This window comes from Octopus sinensis, unplaced genomic scaffold, assembly GCF_006345805.1.
Source record: "Octopus sinensis unplaced genomic scaffold, ASM634580v1 Contig13910, whole genome shotgun sequence".
In the NCBI taxonomy this organism is placed as follows: Eukaryota; Metazoa; Mollusca; class Cephalopoda; order Octopoda; family Octopodidae; genus Octopus; species Octopus sinensis.
The window spans coordinates 232,991-240,348 of record NW_021833059.1 but is presented as its reverse complement, the minus strand read 5'-3'; the positions used below and the strand labels follow the sequence as shown (position 1 = coordinate 240,348).

At 32.4% G+C, this 7,358-nt stretch overlaps 2 non-coding genes across 2 annotated transcripts; both read right to left on the bottom strand.

The window, feature by feature from the left end:
• Positions 1 to 297: 297 nt before the first annotated feature.
• On the bottom strand, positions 298 to 416 carry LOC115229935. The gene has a single exon (XR_003883376.1). It is a non-coding gene; the product is annotated as a 5S ribosomal RNA (ribosomal RNA).
• Positions 417 to 2,354: 1,938 nt separating this feature from the next.
• Positions 2,355 to 2,488, bottom strand: LOC115229936. Its single transcript, XR_003883377.1, has one exon. It is a non-coding gene; the product is annotated as a U4 spliceosomal RNA (small nuclear RNA).
• Positions 2,489 to 7,358: the final 4,870 nt, after the last annotated feature.

Here is a 7,358-nt window from a genome sequence, read left to right as displayed (position 1 = left end):
TGAGATGGAGTTTCTAGTTAGTTAAACTTACATAACAATCTTGGTGTGATGGTCTAATCGAATTCGATTCGAGTGAGGTCGATAAAACTCACTTGGTTGTGTATTGCTGCTTGTAGATGAATTAATCAAAAAGGCTGATTCTTCAATGGGCGAGTAACTGACGTGATCGAAAATGAGTAAAAGCGTAGTTTTGCGAAAGATGGATATAAAATATTGGTAAAATTATTTACTCATAAAAGTTTCTTCATACTATACAACTATTTTCAAAAAAAATTAAATACTTAATTTAATAAAATAATTGTACGACACTGTTTGTTCCCAGGCGGTCACCCAGCCAAGTACTAGAACAGCCTGTAATCGCTTAACTGCCGTGTTCGGATGGGAACGGGTATTTACGACTAAGTATGATCGTACGGTTTTTTGATTTTGTCCTTAACACCAGTAACACATATCACAATTTGAATTATAAAGTTGTAATGAGAGTCCACACATTTATAAAAACAGAATAAAAATAATTTCGATTTGTTTCTGTTCGATTAGCAAGTTAAAATCATTTTTTTAGCTGAAATTTCGATTCATCATTTCCAAATTTACAGCATGTGGAAATTAAATAAAACTAAAAAATGCGACTCTTTATCTAATGAGGTAAAATTAATTTATCATAAAAGAGTGAAAATAGTACATATTGTACAGGATAGACATTTAACTTAAAATTTGTCAGGATTTTAATAAAAGATTTTTAACGAATTCCCAGTTACAATTAATGAAATAGATATCCACATGTCATATACCAGGATGAGTCTGAAATTAAGAGTCCGACATTTTGTTTCCCATGTTAAGGAATTAGTATCTTTTTAAATTGTCTCGTATAGCGGTAGCTTGCGACTTGGGATGATTCCCTCTAGATGGAAAGTGGCTGAGGTAATCCTTATCAGAAAACCCACGATTCCTCATGTTGTTCCCGGAAGATACAGGCCCATTTCCTTGCTTCCCGCTCTATCTAAACCCCTAGAAAGGATAAGAGGTTTTCAACACCACAAGAACCATGTTATCAACCAAATAGCCTCTTTATAGAAAGATTTTGTGAATCAAAATGATAGCTTGTTCCTCGCGAGAGTTTTAGTGGTACTGAAATTTGACAAATATTGCATTCTCTACCAACTCCCCGAATGATCTTTTAAAGCACTGTGTCCACAATGATTGGCAAATGTCTTTAATGAGAAGGAAAAATAGAATCATTGTCTTTTTCGGTGTGTCGGAAGTAAAATTGCTCTAAAATTAGGAAGCAGACTGACAAATTCCAAAAATATTATTTGAAAATACCACCAGTTCTGTCGATAATTGGAAAAGTGTTATAAAAATCCGATTTATTGAGCAGAACAACAAATAATAATTAATTTTTAATTAATGCGTCTGCTCTCAGTTGATGCTCCTCTTTTCAGCCAAAGCCAATCTCTTGGATGGGCACACTCATCCATGTTAGAAAATGATTCGTTATTTCCTCTCCGAGTTTTTACATGCGGATTTATCATGGAATCTACTACGTCCCAAATGTGGTTCGTAAATACACCCAACATGAAGGTGAAACAAGCGGTATTCACAGGAGCGACAAATCACGATATATAACATTCGAAATACCGCCAAATATAAAAAGTGATTTCATATGGATTCCAATTTAGGTTTCAATTCCTGCACTCTTCCCTGATTTATTCGAGTTCTCGTCAGATTTGTTTTTTCAGAAGTCTTTTCTTTATTATGTCTGATGAGGCCAAATGTCTTTTTTGCTAGTAAAGTGAATAAGATTTTGGTTTACGAGCTGGGAGTGGGACGGTTCTCTGCTGACTTATCAGCCCACGTGTAAGATAAGTGGCCAAAAATTATTTATTCCACAATTTATTGTGCTCTCTATCGCATGCCATTCTTTTTTTGGTTAATTAGTTATACACTTGCCATTTTTTATTAGAAAACTGTTCTTTATGACTAATAGTGTCTGTGCCTTATATTAGACCTCACTTAAATGAGTCATTGGAATCAAAATTAGTTATGGTGGTTTCATGAGTTGGAATCCGAATTTTTCTCTAAATGCATTGTATTAATTGAGCTGATGATTTTTTAGCTTATTTTTACACACAAATAAATTATGATCTAAGTAAGGAATGGAGAATATAACTAAACAGTCCTGGGAGAGCGTCCTAAACTAAGTAGTCTTAAACAAACTTTCTCCTTTATCTAAAAAATATCAATGTTTACTAATCAAATAAAATTGATTTACGAAAAAATTCATTGCCTTTTGTTTTCTTTCACATACAAAACCCAGAATTTTATGGACTAAGGAAGCATCAATGGTTAAAAAACCCACAAGTGGGCTCACAGAAATTGCATCGTCTAGCAGAGCAAAGACGTGCGGGAATTGGTTGCAGTTTTCAATTAGCAATAATCGCGCCTCGGTAGAACCTCATTGACTACGATACTGCCACTGCGCAAAGATAAAATTCTAGGTTAGCAAATGTCTTTATAAAATTTAAAAATTGAATAAAAGACAAAATAACCCTCTGCTTTAAAAACTCTGAAATATAAATATATGTAGAATTTAATATTATTATTATTTTTAAACACAATAAATACTATTTCTATTTAATAGATTTACTTCAATAATTAAATTCAAAAAAAGTTTATCGTCATTTTCAAAAGGACTCCGAAAATAATTTTTCAGGTTCCAAAATTAACGACAGTTACAACTAAATAAAATTTACAATTAATATTTTTTGAAAAATCTTAAAATCAACAAAATCAAAGATTTAAAAGATAATGTGGCTCTTCTTTCTCTATTAATCAATTTGTCGTATGGCTGACTGTCAATTACATGTTGTTTAATTCTAAGTTGTCATCAAAACTTTCCAACTCGTATAGGACATTCATTTCGCTCTCGACGACCAAGTCCTCGTTCTTTTCATGCAATGTTAAAATGGGGATTACATCCAGAGTAGCCATTACTCTAACTAAAATAGTTAAATTGTAAGATTCAATGTTTACATCACAATAAGATAAAGTAATATGATTTTATTTATTAATTTAAATTTTTATTATTATTTCAATTTTTAAAAATAACTATTATACTTTGAATTGGTATTATTTCTTATTCATATTTATACTCTTATAGAATATTTTGAAATACCTGTCCCACTAAGATTGTCATGTCTATCTTTTTAGAGATATCCATTATATTTAAAATTATAAAAAAATTATTATAAAATATATTTTATTAAATTAAACATGTTTTTATACTTAATTGCAATTTTGTTTGAGGTGGGTTACATTATCATAACAGAACATTTTATTTATTAAATTCCTTTCATAATAAATTAGAAATGTCAATTGGAATCCCGATTAAACTCCTACACGAATCATTGGGGCACATCGTGACAATCGAATTATGCAACGGGACGACCCTCCGAGGGAAATTGGTGGAGGCGGAGGACAGCATGAACTGCAAGCTCTCAGACGCTGCAGTGACATACAGGTGGGTAGTGATGTGTTATGCAGGAATGGAATGATGGATCATTATATCAGCACATATATTCGGGGGAGTCGGATTAGACTGTTTATATTCCCTGATATTCTTAAACATGCCCCAATGTTCGTTAATAAGCAGACTAAGCATGGAATGATGGCTGGTCGTGCCATTGCAGCCATCCGACCTCAGGGACGTGGCAGGGGCATTCCTGCTGTCCCTACTTTGTATCAAAAGAAACGTTAATTTTCTTTGTTTTTTGAATAAATGGTTTTTTAATTCATTCTCTGGTTATCCACATAAGTCTGTTTTGTCAGTAGATTTATATACTTGACTAATATTACCAGACAAATGATTTTGTGAAAATAAGATCGAATAAAAAGTTAATTTAGTAAGCTATTTGAGGAGATGAGTGTGCTAGTAGGTCTTTGCTGTAGTTAGACTACTTTGACAAAATAGGATGCTTAAATATGATTAGATATGAGCTTGGAATAATGAAATATGACTTTTTTGGTGCTAAAAGTAGCGATTAATCAAAATAGCGGGGGCATTCGTATGGCTCTGTACTAAAGAAAATTATTTGCCAAATTATTTGCTGCAGTTGAAGTTTCAAGTCGTAGTTTTTTAGAGTTACTTACTAACCTTCAATACTAGTTGTTTGACTATTTAAACGTTCGGGGTCCCACACGTGATACAATAAGAAAGTATAGGTTAGCTTGGAAAAACAAATTAAGTCTTTAAATTATTTTGTGATAGAAATCGAGGGTTGTAAATATTCTTTGTCCACAAGAAATTCCTGATAATCACATGTCATTAGTTTGCGAATGATTACGCCCTTTGTACATAAAAGCCGTTGTAAATACACAAAAATTCAGTGTAACAAACCAGATATTTCTGTAAATGACAAATCGAGTGAAATAAGCCAAAGGTGAAAAATGGCAGAAAAAAGATTTTTTGACTGGAAAGTTGTCGAGCTTTTATGACTGTAAGTCAAAATAATTCATTTTACTACCCGACGGGGTCGTTTACATGTTTTTCTATAACTAACAAGTTATCTATTGAAGAAGAATCTGTTATGAAACATAGACTATATCTTCCAAGAGACCGACTAGGAAAAGGATTGGTCTCTGTGGTGCATAAAAGCAAGCGAATGCTTTTTGAATTCCTAAAATACATTGAGATTGTTTGAGGAGAGAGAGACTCCTGAAGGCCATCAGATCTAAGAAAACACACATGGCCATTATCAAAGAATTCCTATTCAGAAAGTACCAATTTGCAACTTCGGAAAGCCTCAAACTGAACGTTCTGAAGGATTTGGAAGAAAAGCACTTAATTGAACAGATACGAAAAAAGCCACTTCACTCGATTTTGTTTAATTGTCATCATGATTTAGACGTGTATATTTCTCCACTTTAATTAATTTACTAATATGGATCCCTAATAAACTATTAATAAATATTCGAATAATTGTGCACGTTTAGTTTTGTGTAGTTGTATCTTATGCTACATTGACTAATGGCAGACATTATATTCTTATTTTCTAGGCCTGTAGTGCAGAGTTAACTGCAGGTAAAGCGATAAGATACAATAGTAATCTCTCATTTCTTATCCAATAAGGAATTCGAATAAAGTCCGGGATCCTACAGGGATATGCTTTATCTCCACAGTTATCTACGCTTGTACCCATTGAGCCGATTTCTCTCTGCAAAGTATCCCAAATTGAGTATCCATGAACCCAGAGGAGAATCGGAGATATATTCAACAAACCACCTATTATTCGTGGATGACCTAAAAAGACAAGAAACGATATTTATGATGATAGATCACATCGACATGTTTTTTACTGATATTGGTTTTGAAAGAAATCTATTGTACAGCTCTTGCTAATAAAGAGACTATACTGGACGGAATTGATGGATACCAATATTTGGGAGTCTTGGAGAACAAGTCAAATAAAATCATGAAGAATGAGATGATAGAAAAAATAAGTGCAGAGATCAAAGCACGTATAAAGAGACTAACAAGCACGAAACTGAATGCTGTTAATCTCTTCAAGGCCATGAACGAGCACGCTTTGTCTCTTTACAATTATTACATTGGATTGATAGACATAGAACCTGATGAGTTTGAAGTAATTGACAGAGAAATTTGTCTACAACTTAATTAATTCATATCACATACATTTGAGAAAGGCTGTCTGAGAAAGGCTGGTATTTTGTGGATTGAAAATATAATCATTTGATTTCTGTTTCTTTTATGTATAAATTTAATGTAAGTAAAAGCACATTAATTATGACGGGAAATCACCTTTGAACCATTTTTTGATTGAAAATACGTTTAAAAATGAGCTTAATCAACCTAATTTCCTTGTTAATTAATATAATCAATCGTTTAAGTAAAGATTTGACTGAAACTGGGATAGGTTAAATAATCTCAGTACAAAACCATAATTTGTCGCCAGTTATCAAACATATCTGGGAAGGCTCTTTCTCCAAAACTAAGAAACGAGTACAGCCTATTTTTTACAGCAAATGAAATCTTTTCTAACCACCTGGATATAGTCAAAATTAACAAAACACTTAACATCTTCCGCTTCATCAGTTCTATGGCCACAATATCATGACAGATGGAATTGACGAAAACATTGAAAACTTCGTCGCAGAATTTAATTTTGGGCCTGAAATGGAACACCCTGGTTATACTCGGATTTTATACTCATGGAATAAATTAATTATTTTATCATATAAGGTAATCATGTACACCTTGTTTTTATTAATAAAGGCAACCTGTGTGCCTTCTCCAATATGTTTTTCTGCTTTAATTCAAATTTGCCCTGGACTAACTGTACTATTCAAAGCATAAAATAACTCCTCACTAAGCCCTGAAATTAGCGTTTAAAGACTATGAAAGTGACCTCCTTCGGTCAGATCAACCTTACTGTGAAAGAAAAGATCCGAAAATCAATTCATATTGGTCTGAAATGAATCTAGATAGGATGGAACTAACACCACCGTTTACGTTCAACTCACTCTATCTCTTTATCTCGAATAGCTTGGATGGCAATTAGAATCGTCTCGAAAAAATATTACTATCATTTGATTGTTTCTTTTAAATATAGGGTTTTCGAACTTTAACGTCGAAAGCGCAAGCAATTTGCTTTTAAATGTGATATAAGCAAGCATTAACGTTTTTTTGTGAAATCAAAACAACATTTTGTGAAAAATCGATATTCTATTCATCAATTGTTACTTTTTGCGTGGCAATGGAAATATAAATGAACATTTGGCGTAAAAAAATCACAATGATCTATATTTATTCATTCATTTATTTTCACTAATGACATTTTTTAGCTTCAATTAGCTGTTGACATTGTCAGAGATAACAAGATACTTTCATACAAAGAATATATTTTTATGGGATTTGAGAAGGGAAAGTAGGGTAGTAAGTATTGCTTATATGCGGTATACACGCTGATGTTTAAAGCTCCAACCTAGTGTTCGAAGGTCAACAATAATTATTGAGCTTTTGACGTTAAAGCATTGGAAACCCTATAATTAGATCCAAGTGTGCTAATTATGAACAATGTTATAAATATTCCATTTTGCGCAGTCAAATCCAAATGTTTTTGTTTCTTACTTTAGCCTGTTTAATCTCTAACAAAGAAGAAAATGGAGGTTTTGGTTGATTAATATTAATTCTCAGGAAGCTTTTGGGAAAATATCCTTGATAATATCAAAGTATTTATCTTATATTAGTTTCTACAATTTAGGATGTAGCTAAGAACTTAATAAATAAAAGTTCAAATGCAAGTTGAGATTAATTTATAACTTAATTTATAGAACAAATT